We start from the raw sequence: 23,505 nt of genomic DNA, 5'->3' as shown, positions 1-23,505 counted from the left end.
CAATAATATGCACTGAAATAACTGATGGATGTACTAAGGGATGTATGCACATGGTGTTGAGAGGAAAACAAACGCATGGCCGGTATAACAGAGACACTGAGGAAACAAAAATAGTAAAACAATTCATGGCGATAGACATTAATGATGGAGATGATTCAGATGCAGATACCCCAGACTCCTCCTCAGAAGAGGAGGATACAATGAATAAATAAGACGTTTGGCACATGGCCAAAAGGAGGGTTTGTCAATCTGGAAAAATGAATACCCTTCATTTGAATGATAGACGTAACTTGATGGCCGTGGGCCAACCATTTTATGCACCGAATTACAGAAATATAGACTGTTATGCTTGACCAACAAGCGGCCATTTTAAACGTAGCAGAATCGCCATTTTGCTTGTTAACCATTGCTCATTGCTTTCTGTCTAAAAACTGCTTTGCAGCTTGCAATTCTTGCAGATTCTGCTTACTCTGCTCAACTGTTAACATTGTTGTCTGAATATGAAAGGACAAGGTTGCGGGACTGAAGAGTTTGCTGAACTCCTCATGAGTAGCCCAGAAAGGAATGCCCACGTTCCCTCTCTGTAGCCTTGGGAGGAAGCTGCAGGGCATTTAATCACTTCACAGCTGCCAGCCAGGCTCGTACGATGGTAGAATATGTTAGAATAATACAGTTAAAGGCTTGAATTATGCTTCTCTTACGGCCCCCCCTTCGCAAAACCCCTTAGAACGTGTCGGCTCCCAGGACACGAATAGTACCTCATAGATAGCAAAGCTTGGAATGTGGCTCTTCCCCCGTGTGCAGATTGCTTCCAAGAACAGAACCACTGTGTTCTAAAAGATGCCTCCACACTTTCTAAATTGCACATTGTTACTAGAATAGACATCAAAAGCATCATGATCGTCATACTCGTCGGATATGTCCATCGTCATCCCGAGTTCAAAGGAACTTAATACAGAGGGGTGTTGAACATGGCTTTGCTGATTGTATGATATGCATTTTGTATATATGTAACTGATGTACGTAATTCGCTCTCTTGCGTCCCTCGAGGTCTAGGAAACTCACGTCGCGGGGCGTGAGATCAGAATTGGCCAATTGCTACTATCTTTTGCTTGTAATAAACCCTAGCATTGGGAATTTGAAACCTTGTGTCTGGCGCATCTTTTCGTGTATGGTCATTGCCTTGTTTCCATAACACGAGGGACCCCTAGGGGCCTCTTTCATACAGAGCCCACCCGCGGGGCACCAGGAGACTAGTCTAGCGACTGGGTCAAATGGAGCGGAAACGGGGAAGTCCTAGCATGCTTAGCACAGCTGGACAGGTTATGTTTGAGTTTGGTTTGCAGTGGAGGGGGAGTGTTTTGCGGGGATGGGAGGTGGGTGGGAAGGGAGAGGGGTTGGTTTTGAGGTAGGATTGGAGTGGGCCTTGGGGGTAGGGGAGGGGACTGTTGAAGAGGAGCCTGGCACACATGACCAATGGTGCATCGAACTCCTGCTGATGTTGGCGATTGGCTGGCTGCCTCATTGATGCTTCGGCCATGACATTACAATGGCAGACACCATCAGAATTATGACATGGAATGTCAGGGGGCTTAATAATTATGTGAAACGTAGAAGAGTGAGTATGTATATTAAGAGGAACAAAATAGGGATAGCATTGTTGCAGGAAACACATCTAGATGCACAAAAGCAGAAAAACCTGGTGTGCGCATTGGGTGGAGTGATGGTGGGCTCCACTTATTCGTCATACGCTAGAGGGGTCCTCATTTGGGTGGATCCCGCTATACCATTTAAAGTGCTAGCCAAGAAAACAGATGATGAGGGCAGAATGGCAATGCTACACGGTATGCTGGAGATCAGGGAAATATGTATTGTGAAGACATATGCCGCGAACCATGATGCCACAGTGTTCTTTAGATCATTGGGCCTCATTACAACCCAGGCGTTAAGGGTTTAACGGCGCCGTCGGCGCCGTTAACCCTTAACGCCTGATTACCATTTTAACGCCTGCTTTTAGCAGGCGTTAAAATGCAAGGCGCTAACCCGCCTTGGTGCTAATTACGGCACTGTAATTTACGGTGCCGTAATTAGCGCCTTCCCCACTCCCATTATGCCCTATGGGGCAAAAATGGGAATGGGGAAGGGTAAATGGGGAATGGGGATTTACCGCCCCACTCACCTTGGAATGGGGCGGTAAATCCGCCATCCACCATGGTGTAAACAGGGTTTACACCATGGTGGTAAAGTAGGGAACTTACCGCCTGGGTTGTAATGAGGCCCATTGTATGCAAGGTTGGGACCATACAGAAATGGGACCATGATTGGGGGGGGGAGACTTTAACTTCACGCTGGACCCAACAGTAGACACATCAGATGAGAAACACAAGTGGCCGTCCCCTCCGGCCAAGGTATAGAACTTGCTCCTGAGGCATTTTCAGTTAAGGGACCTATGGAGGGCGGAACATGGGGAAGGCCGGGGATACTTTCATTACACAGCCTCACACAAGGTTTATACCAGAATTGATTACGTGTTCACTAGTGTGGAACATGGCAATGACTTCTCGGAGACAGAATATTTGGCCTGGGTCTTGTCGGATCACTCCCCACTTGTGGTGAGATGGCGAGTGTCCGCTCTGAGACTGCCCATACCCACATGGAGGTTGCAGAGTGAAGCACTGTTGGATAAATCATTTGCTGAGCATATCCGAAAGAGTACAGTTGAGTTTCTTAAAATCAATGAAGGGAGCGTAAGAAAGGTGGGTACAAGGTGGTCATAAGGGGGGATGATGGCTGAATCGGGGGGTGTACAGAAAACCATCATCAACGACCTCAAAAGCATGGAAGAGAAGTTGATGGTACTGGAGAAGGGAGCTAAGACGAATATAGAGTATGTGGAGGAAGTGATAAAACTGAAGCAAGCACGTCTAATAAAGTGGGACAGCTTGGGGAAGTTTAATTAAGCAATATGCCCCGAGCGGCGGGAGCATTACCGACTCAGGTAATGCCCCGGGGCCCATAGTTATAGGCCCGAACGAAGGTAATGCCCCCGCCGTGAGGGGCATATAGCTATTAGTACCCTGGCCTGCAAAAACTGCATGACCGGGGCACTAAAAGCTTTTTTTATTGTCCCGAAACGCGGGAGAAAAAAAGAAAGAAAAAGACGTCAAAGAAAATGGCCGCCATGGAAAGGAAAAACAGAGTCCGTTTTCCCTTTCCATAGCGGCTATCGGGATCGGACGCATTGGAAACAGAAGCGTTTCCAGCACGTCCGCTCCAAAAAAAAAAAAGAAGGTAAATGCGGTTGGGAGGGCGGAAGGGAGAGGAAGAAAAAAAAAAAAACGTACCTGGGTCCCAGGCGGGGGACGATAGAAGCCTCCAGCCGTGTGGAGGCTCGGAGCAGGGATGGCCCCGCTCCGAGTCTCAACACGGCAGGAGGCTGCCATCATCCCCCACCGGGGACAAGGGATAGAAGGTAAGTGGGATGAGGAAGGAGGAAGGGAGGGAGAAAAAAAAAAGCCAAAGCCTTACCCGAGTCCCCGGTGGGGGGTCAAAGGCAGCCTCTCAGCCGTGGGAAGGCTTGGAGCGGGGATGTCCCCGCTTCGAGCATCCTCATTGGCTGAGGGGTTGCCACGCCCCCCGCCAGGGACAAAGGCCGTGAAATCCCGACAGAGGGATTCCCGGCTTGGTAATGACTCGGCGAGGGCCAATCAGAATGGCTCTTTCATTCTGATTGCGCCCGCGCCGGGTACTAATTATGCTAAATATGTGGAGAGGAGCCATGCGCAACGAGACAAGCCTGGCAGAATGTTGGCCTGGCTGTACAGATGCCAGGACACTAGATCTCCCATATGCTCCATCCTAAATGGAGACCGAGATGAGTTGAATACACAGGCTGGCATAAATGAGGTGTTCTCTGAATATTATAAACGCACTGTACGCGGCACCCCTACCCTGCCTCGTTTAGATGCCCTTCAAGCAGAGTCACTGGATGCGCCCATAACCCTGGAGGAGGATGTAGCTACGATTAGAACATTGCCTACGGGGAAGCTTCGGGCAGAGATCGGCTCCCTAGCGAGTTTTACAAAGCCTATGCTGACACACTGGCCCAACTAATGGCTAAAGTGTACAATGAGTCGCACGCAGATGGCATACACCTGGAAAGTTTGAGAGGCCCTGATAGTTTCGTTACTTAAACCACATAAAGTAAGTACAGATTGCAGTTCCTATAGCCCATTATCGCTGTGAACCAAGATAGTAAGACCCTTATAGCAAGCTTAGCCAACAGACTCCGAAAGGTAATACATATCCTTATCCATCCGGACCAGATTGGGTACGTGGAGGAATATTACGGAGAACCTCCGAAGACTGCACCAAGTGATTTACAGTACAGCTGATAGCATTGCTGACTGTGCGGTGGCCTCATTACATGCAGCCAAAGCATTTGATTCAGTACACTGGAACTGGTTGTATGCCACAATGGTAAAGATGGGGATTGGGCTGCAATACATGAGATGGGTGCAGTTGAAATATACTAAACCAATGACCAGAGTCCGAATAGGATCATGCATTCAGAGAAATGGCAAATGTACAGGGGCACAAAGACATGGCTGCCCACTGTCCCCAATGCTATATATTACAGCGGCCGAACCAATGGCCGCATATTTGAGGCAGGAATACAGTGATGCAGGTATAGATATAGGGGGGATAAGGCATGTGGTGTCCATATATGCGGATGACATGTTGTATCTATGCAACCCAGAGACAAACTTATCATACGACCTGGGGGTACTGGATAACTACAGTGCATTAACAGGTATTAAAATAAATAAAAATAAGTCTTGTTTGTTCCCAATGGCGGCGACAGCGACTGTGGCTGCAGAGGACTTGCCGGTCCTTCCTCTGCCCTGGAGCAGGGGCTTGTTTCCGGTATTTGGTTATCAATATCTATCATGACCCCAATGCGGGAGCATGATTTCAATACGGAGCAGGCTAAAAATGGGTTAGAGAAGTCCATTGAGTTTTGTAGTAAGCTACCACTATCGGTGATGGGGAGAACGGCGCTGCTTAAAAGGGTGGCTCTGCCGAGACTCACGCATTGTTTCAGGAATGTCCCGTATGATATTCTGAGGACTTTCTTCCGGGAGTTAGAAAAAATGGGTAGGGGTTTCCTGTGACGGGAAGGGAGGAACAGAGTGGCTTTGAGCATACTACAAAGACTGTATGAACAAGGGGTCTCAGGTTACCAAATTTCAAGCTATACTGCTTGGCATATCAGCTGCAATTTGTTCTGCAATGGATGGCTGATGATCCTACGGGGAGATGGCGCCACTGCATCTGCAGGTGAAAAAGAGATACTTTAGAGATCTCCTTTGGATTCCCTCACGGGAACAAACCGGTTATCCTTCTTTGGTGGAATTGAGCATTCAGGTGTGGAAGAGGGCCTGTGGAATGATGGGGCTAGTAGATCCGCTTTTGCCACAGATACCAATAGCAGCTAGTTTGGAGAGTAGACCAGGCAGCAGGGCAATGGTGCGATCAAGATGGGAGGTGTGTGGCATAGCCACGATAAGGGACCTGAGGAATGAAAGTGGGCTGATGCCATTCGCAGAACTGTGTGAGACCACGGGCATACATAAGGGCCAGTTTCTATTGCATAACACAGTGATGAGGTGCTGCGAACTAGATGGCTGAATAGCAATGATGAGACCATAAAGAGTACAAAAGCTAAGACACTGATGGCTGTGGCAGAGGGAGGATACACGATCTCTAGGGTCTATGAGGTATTAAGAGAGCAAAACTCTAGAACAGATTTGAAGTGCAAGGAAAGATGGGAAAGGGAATTGGGGAAGACGTTTGAGGACAGTGATTGGAAAAAGAAAATTGTGTATCCAGGAATGCCAAACTACAGCTAATACAATTGTATATTCCTCAAAGAGCATACCTTACACCTGTTGTAAATGAGACATTTAGAGGTGCGAACTGGCAAGAATGTCCCAGATGCAAGGTAGAAAATGCGGGCCTTACGCGCATGTTTTGGGGATGTACTATAGGGCAGCAGTTCTGGAGGTAGGTGGCATAAAAAGTGGCCCAGGGTGGCATTGAGTTTGATATTCAGACCTCGAAAGCCTGCATGCTGGGCAGACATAAGAGAAGTAAGAAGGACAGACTTGATGTATATATTAGCCAAACGCAGCATTGCTCTGAGATGGAAAGATGTTAAGGAACCGAGCATTGATGGGTGGTGGAGAAATGGGCTAAAGCGGAAACTGGTTCATGGGAAAAAGCATTGGGTGAGCAAAACGTTGATTTGGGTATGGATATCCAAAGATGGATAGCGTTAACTGTGACTTTGTTTACATGCCATAGCGATGAAGATGCCACTCAGGCTACATTGGGGGAAGTAGATGCAATATGACTAGAAATGTCCAGTTTGACAGGTAAAGTGCAGGCTGAGTTGGGGGGATGGGGTAATTTAGTTGTTAGATAAACACGGAATTTATCAGTTGTATAATATTGTAGTGATCGTTGTTGTGTTTTGTTGTTATGAGAAAATATGTAATAAAAATCATTTTTTTAAAAAAGGTTTATAAGGCAACACATCATCATTACTACGTCATACATACAGTAGAACTCTGCGTGGCTGGTTGGTGAGACCCTATACATGGGACTGCTCCATAGGGGATGCCAGCCTGCAATTTGTCCCAGGCCGTCCATCCATCTTCCATCACGTGGGGTCAACTGGGCTCATCTCTCCAGGGAATTAAGGTCATGTTCCTCATAAGTTACTATTGCAAGACAATGCTACTCTATCATTATGACGTGCACCTGGGAAACTCAGGGACTGGCACAGGGGGAGGATCACGATCAACCTGACCAACACATTTCTCGCTCAGTTCATATCGCACTCTCCGCACCCAAGGCTTCTACCCACGCTTTGAACTATAATGTATTCCTACCTGTACCTCGTATTACAAAGGGTGTCATTATGGAATAAGGTGAAACGGTTGTGTTCTTTCAGATCTTTTATGACTACTGGTTTAATGGTTGGTGGTCTGAGGTCACCTACTATCGTGGGATTCAGGGGTCTTGGACTAGGTCAGTGGTGGGTGTCATAACTCCTGGTGGGCTGGGTGGAGGTTGGAGGTCTGCTGGTGGACTGGCTGTGATGAATGAGTGGAGCAAGGAGCCTGGTGCTGTCTCACAGCCTTGCAGGGTTCATTCCTTTTCAGATACCAAATAATCGCAACAGTTAAGGAACAAAGGGAAGTTTCTATGGGAATGAGCAGTGCGGGTCCTTCTACCATCAGCGTCTGGACCTGTTCAGGTTTCTTCATCGGGCCTGTGTTTACTGCAAGGCCATGCAGGACTGAATGTATCTAACATAACTACAAAAAATGGCGCCTCCTTATATGCAATATTGTGTTTGTACGCGGTCGCTTAGCACAGCCTTCTTCCCCCTGGTACATCGCATGTCTATCTATGGGACTCGCCTTACTCTAAAGCTCCTAGGGCGTGGGAAAGGTTCATTTCCTTCCCAACATTATACACACACACACACACACTCAGTGAACAAACTTTAGTTATGAAACAGTTAAGATTAATCAGCTCCAAGCAGCAAAACCATCAAAATGCAGTGAAAAAACATTAGTTGAAGTGATGTGAAGGTGATAGTTTAATGCAACAAAACCCTTAAATTGTGCATGTGCTAGAAACCATCTTAACTCTGAGCCCCCATTGCACAGCCCATGATCACACAGATGGCATCACAGATGATACCACGTCTGACAGATAGTGTCCAATTATATCTTATGTGATGTCATTAGTGATGTCATTGTAGCTTTCCTTTGGATATGCCTCATGCCCTTCCAAGGCACCCAAAGTAGCCATTATGTGTGGCTCCTTGCCATGCCCAGTGGCCACTTTACTGTCATAGAAGTCCATGGCCGCAACTGCTGTAGAATGGTCGAAGCCATGCCCCCAACACACTAGGGGGGCCACATTCTCGGCATAGCAGGTCACAGGCATATTGCATCTCTGTTCATTTTTGTTCTACACGTACACTTACAGAATGTTTTTAATATGTCCTGAAATAGACCAAGTGATTTATTTTTTTTACTCTAATGAGTAGTTTCCCATGATATCCTACGTGATGACAAATGGGATGGCATCTGTAAGGTCATTATTGAGCTCTAGTTTCCATTGATGCCATCTAAAATGTAATGAGTGATGTCATCTGTGATGTGTGCTTATGGGCTGCCCAACGGGGGGATCGAAGTTTAGGGTGGCATAGTTTCCAACACATGCCGAATTTCATGGGTTTTGCTACTTTGAGCTGATTCACACTAACTATTTCATAACTAAACATTTTTCACTAAATTCCAAGGGGTTTGTTATGCTATATCTCACGCACCTTTAATACTAAAGTTTTTCTTTTCAAATCATAAAAGATGCCATATTTAGTATTATTAAAATATAGGTAAGCTACGCACCAGGAGTATGTTTTAGCAGACATTTTGAAAAGGGTTTTTTGTCCTCCATCTGTGTTCTCACAAGATTTTCCCATGGAACACAAGGATACCTCACATGAGAAATTTCCATTGGAAATGGCACACTTCTCATGTGCAACAAGATTCTCACAAGTACGTCATTGTTGCACGTGAAAAGACGAAAACTCTTTTTGATAAAAAATGATATCACAAGCCCCCCACAAACTCTCCTAAAATAATTTTAGCCCCAGTCATATTCCTGTGACTTCAAAAAGCATATCAAATTATTGCAAGAATGTCATGTCCCAAAAAATGAAAAGAAATAATATCCCAGCCTGCCCCAAACTCTGAAACTTCTCAAATGCTACTGTGCCGCTCTACCCATATGCACCCTGAAGTCAAACATGCCCTTCAGCTCCTCCTAATCTAATTTTAAGAACGTTGTGATTTCCCGTTCTCGCAAGAATACTCACGAGAACACCTTCCATCTTTGAAAAGAAAAATTGTGGCTTTTCCCTGCTGAAAAAACTCAGTTGCTGCAATGCACCATGGGAGATATATAAAGAATATGTTAGCAACGTGGGCACTAAGCTTTCCAAATTTTAAAGAAAGCGCTGAACGGATTCCCACCAGACCACTATCCAAAGGCAAACCTGAACCACTTTCTGCTGCATCTGAAACAAACTTGAAGCAAATTAGAAGAATATCCATCCAGTGGTTTAGGCTATTTGCTTGCTCAATAAATGCACACTTTACCTATGGGAAAACCAATGCACAAACCAAGAAAACCACTTCAATAGCTTTTAACTACTGGACGAATTTGCACAAAGCCAGAAAACATCTTTAGAAATGTCATAAAAGATGTATCAGTCAAAAGCTATTAGCAATAGAATCTTTGAAAGTCAATGGAATAAATAGTTTGACCTTAAATATAGGGCAAGTAATATATGCATATGCAAATCTCTAAGCAGGTCTGTGCATTGGGTCTTGGGCATGCTCACAGCCCGGATATCCCGCTCACTGCCTTCTCGTCTGATATCCTGGCTCATTTAGGTCACACAGCATTACATACATCTCCTTACATTCAACTCCTGCGGCTGTCAAAATGGGTATAGATGGGTCATTTTACAAACACTTTAATGTTAGGGTACGTTTTGTGAAAAATGAAATGCACATTGAGGCCAGTGTGCATTATGTACTTAGAGATTCAAGCAAACCAACCCTTTTACCACAGACCTATTTGTCAAATATAATGAATGATCTGTGGTCATTCTTATGCCCCTAAAATGATCTTTTGTTTTATCCAAAGCAGCCAGGGACCCTCATATATTATGTATGGTGCGTTATAAAGCACAACAATCACCCAAAGGTATCTCAGCGCTATAGGAGAGATGAACAAACAAACATGTTCAATAGTGAGACTCAATCACACTGAAAAGAAAGGTGTTAAGTTGTTTCCAGGGAGGCATAAGTTGGGCTCTCTACAAAGAGAGAGAGGCAGGGTGTTTCAGAGTTGCCCTCCCCCATCTTTCTTTCCTATATCAGGGAACAGTTAGCTTTCTGTCCCGGTTACATCCTAAAGAGTGGAATGATGTGTGTAGGCTCAATTTAGTGAAGAGAGGGTTAGCGATGGGCTATCGAAAGCTCTTAAAAAACAGACACATGCTTTTAAATATCAGTTTTTTCACAGGAAGCCAGTGTCAGGAGCGCACAGCTGGAGTGATACGATTACATTTCTTGTATTTCAAGAGGATTCTGGCTGAAGTGTCTTTAATTCTCTGCAGCCAAGACATTAAAATCGTATGGAGTCTCAGATAGATATTGTTATTGAAATCCAGTCGCACAGATGTATGACAGTTTTGCCTTTTGTGGACTCGATCCAAAAGTTAAAATCATCTAGCACTATTAGTTTGGTGTTTTTTCCAAAAATAATTTGGCACAGTTGTCTGATAGCTCATTGAGGAAATTCCAGAGGGTCTGTGTACCAGCAATAGGTTAATGGCAGCAGCTTATCTACACTGGAGTTGTAAAGCCAGAAATGATGCCATTAAATTTGTTGAGCACTCGAGTGTTGATATCGTTCATTCATATTTAAAGGAAAGAGCTAGTCGGTCACCTTCTCTGGTGAATCTGGACTTAGAAATCTAGCTGTAGTTACTAGTTGTTACGGCTGAGAGAATGATAGTGTTATTGTCTAGAATTGATGTTTCTGTTAAAAAAAGGCAGGTCCAAATTTAACTCTGTGATTATGTTGTGTATTAGAAACCTCTTTTGAGCTGCTGGTCTGGCATTTAATAGTAAGCATAGAAGATTGTCTGGGTTTTTCTTCTGTGAGCTATGTGTTAGGTTCACAAACGTTTGTGCGTGTATGTTTCTCAGGCAGTAATTTTTTAGAGTGGCATTGCCTGAAAAAGGTTAATAGATGCCAAACGTTGAATTGTTTGAACCTTCATTACCAGAACCTGGTGCGGGAACGATAGGTAGGGAATTATGATGAAGCAGATTTTTTTACCTCTGCCACTTGGCTGTTCAGAGTTAGCGTATTGTCCAAGATGATACTTAAATTCTTGAACTCTGGTTTCGCGGGCAGAATATTTTCCAAATATGTTTGGCCAACAGGACAATGTCCAGGAGTTAGGTTTCTTGTTGAATATCAGAATTTCGGTTTTATCTGGATTTTTTTTCAAGAAATTCAAGTCCATTCAACACTTCACAGATAGCATGCAGTCTCTTATCCTGTCATCCCCCGCTTAAGATCGACTAGGATCTGCATGTCATCAGCATAATTAAAGAAGGTTATTCCTGAATGGTGTAAGTACAAATTTAAGGAGTAAGGTGATCTCTGGGGTACCCCAGATTTCAGAAGATGGGACTTGGAAAAAAAGGTCCTGCATGTATTTGTTGATAAAGTTCTCCCAGTAAGGACTGGACCCAAGCAGTATCATTGCACCAGTTTCATATCTATCTGATTGCCCTCATAGGTGGTCCAGAACGAAGGTAGAAATTAGCTCTGTACTGCGCAGTGGTCTGAAACCTAACTGGGCATTGTCTATAGGTCCATTGTTTCCACAACGTTTGGATCTGAGTCACCACAACCCTCTTAGGAAAGGTTATTGACAAATGGGGCGGAAATTGCCCAATTCTGTGGGATCCAAAGATGGCTTTTTTTTAAAAGAGGTTTGATAAAAGAACGATTTCAAGACATCATGGAAAATACTGGAGGTCAAAAATGCATTAATACAGAGTTAAGATTTCATCAAGGAAAAGGGGGCTTACATCGAGAGCAATTCTAGAGGGAAGTATGTCGAGTGGTGAACAGGAACATTTAACAGAGGCAAAAAGCTGAAGAAGACCTTGACTGCCTAATACAGTGAAAGTGTCATATGTTGCTTTGACTAATGTTTTCCTTAGTCTGTTCTCAGAATGTGGGATACCTTCGCTTAGGTTAGCAGAGTAAAGGTCATTCCAAATGTTCTCAATTTTTTTTGTAAACTGAGAGTCCAAGTATTCTTCCAATAATTCGGATGGGATAGTAGTAGTTGCATTAGGCTCATTTCAGTTCTCAATGACCTCTGCGAAGACCTTCAGAATTTGGGAGAAGAGGCAATCTTATGGCCATTGAGTTTCTTTGCTCTTACAGTGTCTTTTTATAGGCCAGTTGATGTTGCTTAAGTATTCTGTAGTCCACTCCATTACAAGAATGGTGCCACTTTCTCTCCAAGTTCCTGACTTTGCGTCGTGAGATGTTAAGATCTAAAAAGAACCCATTTTTATTTTCTATTTGCAAATCATGAGGTTTGATCAAGGAGAGTGGGGCTAGTCTGTCAATAATCCCTGTAGGTAGTGATCTAAATTTTCAAGTCGTTTGTTAGGGTATCTAAGATAGGTTTGGGGGTTTCGGTAATGTGGCCTATAAACCACATACCGATTCTGTAGACATTCTATTCTAGAAACGGAACATGAATGGAGGGTTAGAAGGTGCTATCTTTTTGTTTAATGTCATAACTGGGATTGACAATGGGATATCATAATGGTCAGTCTAGGAAAAGGGCATTGGCGTCGAGATTGAGATTTCTGGTGACCAAGCAAAAAGCTGATCTAATGTATGGCCAGCTTTATGGGTGGGGTGATTAACTAGTGCAGAAACACTAAAGTCATCTAAAGAGTCCCACAGATGTAGGACAGTTTTGTCTGTCTTGGACTTGGCCCTAAAGTAAAATCGCCTAGCACTATTGTTTTCCAAAAATAATTCAGCACATGTGTCTCATAGCTCGTTGAGAAAATTCATTTTGGAGCCAGGGGGTCGGTATACTAGCAATAGATTAATAGCAGCAGCTTATCTACCCTGGAGTTGTAAATCCAGAAATTCTGCCATTAAATTTGTTGAGCGCTCTAGTGTTGATATGTTTTGTTCATATTTAGAGAAAACAGCCAGTCAGTCACCTTGTTTGGTGATTCTAGTTATAGTTACTAGGTGTTAGGTCTGACAATGATAGTGTTACTGCCCAGAATCCATGTTTCTGTTAAATGAAGCAGGTCCAGATTTAACTCTGTGAATAGGTTGTGTATTAGAAACCTATTTTTAGCTGCTAACCTGGCATTTAAAAGTAAGCACAGAAGATTTTCTGGGCTCTTCTTTCGTGAGCTATGCGGTAGGTTCACAAACGTTTGAGAGTGTAAATTACTCAGGCAGTCATTTTTGGAGAGTAGGATTGAGTGGTAAAGGTTGATAGACTTCAACGTTGAATAGTTTCAACCTTCTAAGAATTATGTGAAGAACAATGGGTGTTATTTGTCCCCTTCCCCTTTCTCATAGGAGTCTTTCCAATGAGTACAATAGGAAGTTCCAGTCTGTCAAGCTTAGAATGCTGGCCCTACTTCCGAAAATAATGTATATGGTTATTCTAGGTTTTGATAATGAGCTTTGCTCAGTAAGGCAGGTATAACACCCTTACTTTGACTACAATATATATTGGAAGGGATCATTAGAAGTGTTAGGTTCATATGCTTTTACACTGCACCAAATCACCACCATGTTATTTCAGAGCACCCTAGTCTTTCCCATGAGTGACGTACTCTGCTGAGTCAGATGTATCTACACAGTAGCCTGCTGCAGACCAAGACAGAAATTGATTGAAACAAATTCAGGGGGGAAATTCCGTCCTGATGAAGACCCCAACAATAATGAAAAGGATTGAAGCATGCATGTAGATGTTTGGTTGATGTAATATTGTACTCATCATTTAGTAGAAATAATGATGTGATGTGTTTTTAATGGTTGTTATGTTGTGAAAAATTGTATTCTAATTTCTAGGAACTTGGGATCTCATTGTTTAGGCACGGCACTCGCGCTATTCTTTTGCACATCTGTACTATCCCCCTCATTTTGTAATAGTAAATTAAGTTTGATCGGTTGTTGGGCTTTAACATTTCCTGCAATATGAATTATTAATGAATTTGAAGAATAGACGATTGTTATATATACACTGAACATTTTAGTTTTTTATAAGTTGAGCTGAGACAGTGTTTTTCCAATATCAGCTCCCCTATCACTGTTAGGATAAGTCGGCTGGAGTTAAGAAATGGGCAAGGGGAAGATAAGAGATTGTTACATATGCTACAAATACAAGGAGGGGGGTTACATCAGGGAATAAGGTACTGTGATAGCGTGGGTGCATACCAGTCCGTTTAGGTGAATGATAGTTCTGCAAAAGGGAGGAGACGGATATGTCCTAAAGTTTTGTGATACATGGGATGTGTTTTCAGAGCAGATTTGGAGAATTGGAGAAAAGTTAGTATACAATGCAATATTGGTTGCATGAGTGGCTTGAGCGTGTGCTTGGGCAATCCTTGAAGTTCAGTAGCTTATCCGCAAGGGTATTGCTATGCATTGTACCCCAGGTCAAATGCCACAATGTTAATTCTATAACTGTCAAACCTGAGAGAAGAGTGGCGTGGTCTCCCGTTCTTTACATGAAGCACATTACTTTGTGGTAATTTACTTCATGGAAATTACCATGAAATTGACTTCAAATATGTAGGTATTTGTGGGTTAGAGGGTAAAAGGAGGGAGGGATTTGGGTGTAAGTGTTGTAGTGAAGGGATAAAGAGGGTTTGTGGGGGGACCAGCCCATAAAACAATTCAAGTAAAATTTTAAAGTAAATTACCACAAAGTCTTGGCGTAGTCAAAATTAAACTGTGTATGAAGGAGAATGTTGTTTGTAACAGAAGGTAAGGGAATGGAGTGGTCAGACTAGTACGGAAAAATTGAAAAAGCCTTGTCACTTGATTTCAAAAAAGGTTATTAGTAGTTTGTTCCATGTCACGTCATGCTAGACTTTATTTTAGTTTGTGGCTAGATACAATGCTGCCTTACCTGGGAGTAGACTATTGAATAGAATAATATGGAAACATCTATATTGTGAAAGTATACCCTGAGCTCCCCATGCAGGCATTGTGTATTAGACCTTTGAAAGGCACAGGTGAATGGGGGCCAAACAGGGCAGGTAGGGAGAGAAGGGTCAGATGACTGTCCTTCTGTGCACAGCGAACAATCTGACACTCTTCTTTTCTTTTATGCTATGATACCCTGCTGCGACTGTTACCATAAGGCCCAGACATGCTTGGTTGCATGTACAGGGCTTTATGCTATAGTAAGGCCATCTCGAGTCGGGACCGAGTGGCAGGGAAGGAATTTCTCCAGCTGCAAGCCAACAACATGAAGATCAGTGCACCCAAAGATAAGCACCGACGGGCCCCCTCATTCAGACATGGTGGAGAGAATCAGCAGGAAAAGAAACTGAATATGACACAAACAGATTTAAAGGCAAGAGGAATGGTGATCTGGGAAGCTTGCACACCTGGAAATCCTTTTAATAACAACAGTCGGGAGCGTACATCAAAGATACAGTGGCAGAGTATCATTGTGAGCCTGGGAATGTTGACACCATGCACAAGAAAACGGGACCACAAAGCCCTTCTACTTACCCTCCTAAATGAACATGGTAAACCTTTTTTTAAAAAAAAAAAAAAAAAACAACCAGTTTCCAATGTTAGTACAAATGAGCAATTTCCTTCTGTAATCGTTTCTTTTGTTTCTCAAAATGTCTGTATTTTTTCCAAAGAGTAGAGCTCGGTTTAATGCCAATTATCTGCTTCTATTTTCAATACCAAGGAAAGGTTTAACATATTGTGCTGGCCACTGACTGCACCTGCTCTAAAAAAATAGAAAATAACATAGTTGTAGACCCCTGCTGCCTCGTCTTCTGTTTGCCTACAATTGTTGGAATCCAAGCCCTCCCGCCCAGCCTACCAACATCAATGCCCTCAGTGGGGTGACAAAATGCGATGACAATGGGCCTCATTACGGGCCTGGCGGTAACCCTGCCGGACCCGTAAAAATGTACCGGTGCCTGACTTCCTGGTGCCACCGTCTCATTACGAGTCCGGCGGCTGGGAAGTCAGGCGCTGGTATATTATTAAATCCCCATTCCCAGGACTCTATGGCAGGTGACAGGTTTGCTTACAGGTTTGCTTACCGTGACTGCTTCACCCAGCAGGGTCACACCTGTCGGACACAGCGGCTCTTGCAGGCAAACATGTAGTTTGCCGGCCCGGAAAACAAGGATACCGGTGAGCTTACCAGCACCCTTGTTTCTGGACCGGCAAACTTGATCTCCGGTATGAACTGCATTATTAAAGATTAATTAATTAATGCCACTTCCCTAAAATCTGGGCACCAGCATACCTCAGTAAACTCATGCACTGGCTATACTGCCTTCAAGACACCTGTGTTTTTTGTCTGGTCCTGCTGCCTCCAGTAACGGATGGGGTAACTATAGCAAACATGCATCTGGTCATTCTCCACAAGAGTCACATACAGTGAGGTAGAGAGACAGCTTGATAAACAGAGTGCAGAAAGAAAGAGAGAGGGAGAGACCACTACATTGACTCAACCACAAAGGTTTATGACCCGATTCAAGAACTCATTGGGCCTCATTATGAGTCCGGCGGTAACTGAGGCGGTAAAAACGCCTGGTTACCGCCGGACTCGTATTACCATTCCGCCTCCGTGATTCCCGGAATTACCGGGGCATTACAACCCCGGTTTCCCGGGAATCACGGAGGCGGAATGCGGTTAATCCCCATTCCCATTGAGTCCAATGGGACTCAATGGGAATGGAGATCATGGAAACACTGCAGCATCTCGTGATGCTGCCGGTGTTTCCTCGTCCGCCTGCAGGCGGGCGGTGTTAAACCCGCCAGGTCAGACCTGGCAGGAACATCACCTCCCGCCTGCAGGAGTCGGGATCAGGCGGTCCGGAAACAACGGTGACGGTGGGTTTACCGCCACCGTTATTTCCGGACCGCCTGATTTGTAATGAGGCCCATAGAAAGTAACAGATAATCGGAGATGTCTCAGAGCATGCAGGGATCAGTTTGCCTCCTGTCTGCGCAGCTTAGCCATAGCTCTCAACTCACACGCTTTTAGCAGGTGTCACCCGCCTTGCAATCAGCTGACCACCCGCCCAGCCCCTTACACGCCCATTCATTTCAATGGGCTCTCGCCCGCCTCAGCGACACAAAGGGTTGAGAGCAATGGCTTAGCAGGGAGGGGACAGTCAGAAGAGCCTGACTTGGTCCCCCCTTGGCCACCTTCGCCCTGGGGGAAACGGAAACTCGCTGACGGGATTACTGTGGTATTATTATCTACACGGCTCAAAGTTGAGTGATGCTGTCCAGCCGCGTGTGACGGCGTCAGACGTCTGGAATCCGAGGCCCACCCTGTCCTGGAGCAATGCTTTCATCTCAGTCATTCCGGGCCCTGCGTGGCTGCACGTGCGTCACTTTCTTTAAAGGTCAATATTTGCAAGATGCTCATAAGCAGAATCTCCAATTAGAGACTTCGGTAGGGAGTGCATGAAATTCTCTAATCCAAACAGTTTCAGTCGGTTTTGTTTGTAGTTCTCAATTCAAAGGGCGGCATGGATGTGGTCGAGGGTTTGGGGTTGGAATTGCGACTTTTGGGGACTGTGGTGCGGCATGACAGCGCACTCTTCTCTAACCCTGCCACATTTACCAAGTTTGGCATTTAAGGTGGCAGATTATGTGGTATTGTGCCCTAGACCTAGACAAAGAAACAAACGCTTGCTTAACATTTCTCAAACCCTTATCAAGCTGGTGAAATGTTGAAATAACAGTTCCCAGGCAGTGATAAGCATTTCATTTGCTTTTTAAGCATTCAGGAAGCTGCTAAAATATATTCACTGACTGTTTATTAATTCACATTTATTAAACAGTTACTAACATGTATATAAAATGTTTTACATTATTTGGTTGTATTAAATGCTTTCTTTTATATCACTTGCTTTAAAAAAGCAGTTGATAAGCAGCTTTAAGCATTTGCTTAATATTTTCAAATCAGCGTATAGGCCTTGTTGAATTCCAATGTTTCGAGCACTATACATGACTGGGTTGGGCTTAGTAAATGCTTAAATTAGGCATCCTGTAAACATCTTGCTTGCATAGTGTAAGCTGAAGAAAGGCCTTTCATTTTGACTGCTGTGGTTAACTTAGCCACACCACCTAGCCACATTTCTGAACTATGACCAATCCTGAAATCTGACAGAGCGGCTTGTACTGGCCAACCAAAGCGCGCGCCCTGTTTTGTGATCAGTGTGAACTTTCTAAGTGCTTGCTGCTGGGCAGAGCTTCAGAAACCTTGAGGATGATGTAAAGGCAAATTTACCGCGAGGAGAGACTGAGGAAGGCTACCTGAGAAGCAGTTTCCATGTTACAAAAGTGCACCACAAGCAAAAGTGCAACCCATGTTTACTGAGCAATATGAACAGAGAAATAAACCTTGTCAAAGCCTGGTGCTGAAAAAGCAACCTGATATGATATGATAGGTTATTTATAATGTGCTTAATACGCAGAGGTTTCTAAGCGCCGACCTGGGGATCAAACCTGTGTTGACCCGTCTTGCTTTCAAGGCAAGCACGTTGCCCTTGGGCTATCCTCCTGAAACGAAGCAATACGGTATCCTCCCTTTGCCTGACTACAACTCTGCTGAATTTTTTGGGGCCAATTTTAATCGTACTTTTTTGTACCGCTTTCTCGCAGTAAAAAAAAAAAGGTGGTAAAATCGGCCCCAACCTCATAGATCTAGCAATACTGCTCAAATTACTCACCGGTAATCTTCATAACACCTAGTCCTACTCTTCATCGTCACAGTCCTAACTAAATGAAGGCTGTCCATTAAATCTAAAATTAGAAAAAATGCCCCTCAGCCCTCTCCTTCCAGGAGGGTATAAGGCAGCCAGCCATGTTTTTTTTTACCTGATTCATATCCAAGGAGAAAGGGCAATCTGGAATCCAGGAAGGGAGAACCTGCAGGGCTGGACTGCCCCACCGGGACACAGGGACATCCCCGGTAGGCCTCTGGGCATAGGGCCTCTTTGGCGGAAGGATACAAAATTAGCGATGATCGCGTGCATCACGTGAATCTGCATGGGTGTATTGCATTGAATCGGCTGCCTGCCCCTGCCACCACCGACCAAGGTATGCTGGCGCTAGCTGCACATTTCGTTTCTTCCCAGCAGGGCTGAGCATGGGCAGCTGGGCTGACCTGACTGACGATGGCTCGCGCCTGCACATGAGGGCCTGGACAGTGCACCAGGTAACTGCACGTGCCCTACCTGCACAGCACCTGGAGCCAGGACGGAAGTACCAGACTGGAGGGCGTCCTACGGAAAGCTGTAGAAAATGTCCAGCAAACCACCGGCACAGAACTGAGATATGAAGTCAGACAGGTACCGTACGAGCTTGAGAGCGTCTTTAACATTTTTATATGAGGCGACAGCTGGCTAAAAACAAGGCGTGTGCGACCGCACATTCGTTTCATGAAGCAGAACTATATCCTGTATTTTTACAGTAAGTTATTTTTTTTCTGGTCATTTGGGCACCTCGGTGATTCGAATCAGTGATATTTTGTCTCTGTGAAGTGCGATACTGGGATGTCGTTTGACTTTCAACTTCGCAGTTACTCATTTACTCTAAGATGAAGCTTGCGGTGTCATCTACAGTTGTCAGGCATTGTGCTATGGCAGCCCCGTTTCTTGGCCCGGCAAAGCTAAATAGCTCAGGAGGGGGGCGCAGTAAGGGGCTCACCTAGAAAGCTGAGTCTGATTTTGCCGGTGAGTGCTCCTCTGTGATGTGCGGCTGGCTGCTCTCTGCTGACTTGTGAATGAATGCAATGCTTTTGGAATATGCCAACAAAGGAATGCATATTCCAAACGCAGCATGTGAGATGCTTTGGAGTCTGTGCCCCTGATTCTTTGTGCTGATAGCCTTTCAAGTGGAGCAATTTATAAGCGATGGCTAACTTAACAAGCCATTGTTTTTACGCAGTATGTGCTTAACATTTCAGTACTAAGAACTGAACATGGGGAATTTTTATTCACCAAGCCAGCACAAGTTTCAGTTAGCTGACCAAACCTATGCATTCTTCAAAGAGAATTAAAATGCCACACAGAAAGTTTGAAACTATTTTCTTTATTTTCATGTCTCTATTTGACACACCAAAATGTTATTTTTTTTATATATTACTTTTTAGTTACACATGGAGCATCCCTGGGAAAGTTAATTGTCATTTTCTTGCTTAAGTATTCTAGTGGCTGTTTTAGGACATGGACTAAATGCATGCACTTGGCATCAAATGTCTTTTAATTTTCTAAACAAGCCAACCACTGCCTAGCACGCACACCAGATGGCTCCTCAATGTGACGTGGCACCTTGACTAGGAAAGTATTGTTCATTGTGTGTCACCATGCAGACATGAGTCCATGGCAAATCAATGCAGTGATATGTGGGCAGCAATGTTTTGTGTGCTGCACACGCCACCACCCTGTTGGTTAATGGTGGTTATGTGGCGCTCCCATATGTAACAGCACATATGCCGATTTTTGTCTGATGTGTGCAATGTCCGTACAATAGCATACTGGAACGTTTTGTTTATGTGGCTCTGACAAGCATGCCGTACTGTGACCACACTAAACTCTGGAAGCAATCAAAGAAGTTATGATATGATATGGCATTTATAACGCGCCTATACACAAGTGTTTCAAGGCGCGACAAGGCAAGGGAGTGGAACAGAGGGAAAACAGAGACAACGATCTTACTAGGCCAGGTGACATTGAGATCGAGTAAGTGCATGGGAGGTGGGGAAAGGGAAAAGTGTGAGGGGGAAGGGAAGTGCAGTACATATGGTAACAGTAAATAAATAGAAACAATAATTAAGAATTGCGACCAGCTGGTGGTAGGTGCATGGGTAAGTGCAGACATCTGCTGGTGGTAGGTGCAAGGGTAAGTGCAGACATCAGGTGTCAAGTGCTGGTAGGGGGCTGTCGGGATACAGAAACAGCCCCAGAGTGCAAGGGTTGCCAGGGGGCACTGTAGGTGTGCAACTGGCAGGGAGGGGACCTTGGCCAGAGAACAGAGGGTAGCAGGTGACCAGTGCAGTTTCAGTTTCAGCCAAGAGTTCAGCAGGGGAGAGGAGGAGAGAAAGCAGAAGCAAATAGGAAGGTCTTGAGGTGCGACCGGAATCAGAGATGTTTCTCCTCAATTTTCCGAGAGGCAGGGAGGCTGTTCTAGAGGGAGGCCCCAGCCGAAGAAAGAGATCTACCACCGACTCATTACTTGGAGAAGCGACTGACCCTGAGGGAGTTGGGGGCGGATGAGCGAAGACCTCGAGAAGGAAGATATTTAGGAAGAGAGAGTTGGAGGTATTGAGGCCCCAGAAGGCCTAGTGGACAATGCAGAGGGTTTTTAACTTAATCCTCGCAGCCACTGGGAGCCAGTGCAGAGATGTCAGTCCTGGAGAGATACGATCCCTGGGCTTGAGGCCAAGGACAAGTCTCGCAGTCCTGTTCTGGATGAGTTGCAGAGGACAGAGAGTAGAAGCAGGCAGATTTACAAAGAGGCTGTTGCAGTAGTCCAGCCTAGAGAGAACCAGAGCTCTGGATACAGTGAGCCTCTGGGGGAAGGAGAGGTAAGGAAGATTACCTCAGAGGAGGTGCAGCTGGTAGTGTGACATTTTAGAGATGTCAGAGATGTGAGAAGAGAAGGAGAGTGTGGAGTCGAAGTTGACCCAAGGTTTTTAACCTCACAGGTGGGAGCAGGAAGAGGGCCAAGAGAGGCTGGCCAGAGAGAGACAGAAAAGGAGGGAGCAGGTTTGCCGATGAGGAGAATCTCAGTCTTACTAGCATTAAGGCAGAGATCATTGGTGGCACACCACTCCTGGATAGCAGACAGACAGTAGGAGATGAGAGAAGGAGAAGAGGTGGCTGAAGGGAGCCTGAAAATGAGCTGTCATCCGCATAGCACTGAAAGTTGGGGCAGAGAGCAGCAATGCAGTGACCAAGAAGTGGCAGGCAATGGTTGAACAGCCAGGGAGAGAGGTTAGACCCCTGGGGAACACCACGAGTAGAGATAGAGATAGAGGAGAGGAAGGACCCAAGTTGGACCTGGGAGGGCCGATCGGGGGTGGGGTGAAGAAGTCAGTCAAGCCAGGGCCTGATCGGTGATAACCAGGTTATCACGGAGACGGTTGATCAGGATGGCATGGTTGACCGTGTCAAAGGCAGAAGAGGGACAAGTAAGATGAGGAGACAGGGGGTGTTGGAATCAAGGTTGGAGAGCAGGTCTTCACGGATGTTCAGGAGAGCAGTTTCCATGCTTCTGGCAGGTTCTGGCAGGTTGGAAGCCAGACTAATGGTCATGGAGACAACCAACAGATTCGGTGTGAAGATGCTCAGGACAGGAGTGATGGAGATTGGGCGATAGTTAGCTGGGCACGACGGGTCAGCAGAGGGTTATTAAGAAGAGGATGCAGAAGGGAGTGCTTCAGGGAGGAAGGGAAGACTCCAGTGGCAAAGGACTGGTCGCAGAAGTCAGCTAGAGCAGGAGCCAGGGTGTCAATGTGGTCCTTGATTTGCCTCAAATTGTACATCCACTAGGCCAAACGCCCTTTCTACACGGCCACACCATGATGTTCTCTAGCTGCAGGCCAGCACTAATAAGAGATGTTAATGCCAGCTCTGTTAGATAAAGCATGGGTCAGCTAGTTTTTTCAGAACTAACCCTGGAGGCCTGCGTAATAGTGAGGAGGATGAGGAACTGTGGACTTTGTACCATGTATTAGAAGCCGGTTTTATTTAAAATGCTTCATAGTCTTATTAATGGTAAGGCTAAAGTTTGTAAGAGAAACAATCCTTTCTGTGTGCCCTTCTGTGCATTGTTTATTGGGTCGCTCTTGTGTGGTATCCCGTCCGGTCTGTAGATATAATGCCCTAAAGATGTTTCTGTATTGGGGGCTGGGCATGCTCACACTGAGACCCAGCCCTTCCTCATCTAAAATTCTTCAGAAACAAGAAGCAAAAGATCTCTTGTGCCCCATTTGAGTGTCTGATGTTGCAGCCATTTTATACTTGCATCCAACATTTTAATGTTGGGTTGAGTGTTGTGAACACTGATGCGAGCACCAAGTCATGCATCTGTTATGAATTTAGAGATTCACACATACAGTCCTTTTATCACTGACTTGTTTATGCAATATAGAGATCTCCGATCACTGTTCTAGTCTTGAAATGCTCTGCGGTTTAATGCAAAGCATACGGGAACCATCACTGGTGCTATTTGTCCCCTTTCCCACTCTCAGAGGTATTTTGAACGGGTACAATAAGAGTGTATCAGACTGTCCATCTTGGAATGATAATCTTCCATCAGAAAATAATTCATGTTGTTAGTCTAGTATTGCCCCTTGCGAAAAACAAGTGAGGTGGTGTGAAGAGAACTCCTGCAACACATAGCCAGTGGTCAGTGGGCCCTCAGACCCCGGCAGGCTTGTCACACAACAGTGTGCCAGTACAGACAGTTTGAAACTGGATTCAGGCGAGGCCTTTCCTAAGAGCATGTGACAGAAAAACCATTTACTTGGGCAGCAACAGCTGTGTTTTCACA

At 45.0% G+C, this 23,505-nt stretch overlaps 1 protein-coding gene and 1 long non-coding RNA gene across 2 annotated transcripts in view; one reads left to right on the top strand and one right to left on the bottom strand.

The window, feature by feature from the left end:
• Positions 1-23,505, bottom strand: part of LOC138503271 (uncharacterized) — a 132,638-nt gene that overhangs the window by 63,894 nt on the left and 45,239 nt on the right. The window lies entirely within an intron of this gene.
• Positions 18,990-23,505, top strand: part of GPN2 (GPN-loop GTPase 2) — a 369,135-nt gene continuing 364,619 nt past the window's right edge. The window contains exon 1 of the mRNA XM_069622875.1: positions 18,990-19,298. The gene's annotated coding sequence lies outside the window, so the exon portion shown is untranslated. The remainder of the gene's footprint in view (positions 19,299-23,505) is intronic.

This window comes from Ambystoma mexicanum, chromosome 11 (assembly GCF_040938575.1).
Source record: "Ambystoma mexicanum isolate Mex_15411 chromosome 11, UKY_AmexF1_1, whole genome shotgun sequence".
Classification (NCBI taxonomy): domain Eukaryota; kingdom Metazoa; phylum Chordata; class Amphibia; order Caudata; family Ambystomatidae; genus Ambystoma; species Ambystoma mexicanum.
The sequence above is the reverse complement of the archived record's forward strand: the minus strand, read 5'-3'. Positions and strand labels throughout refer to the sequence as shown.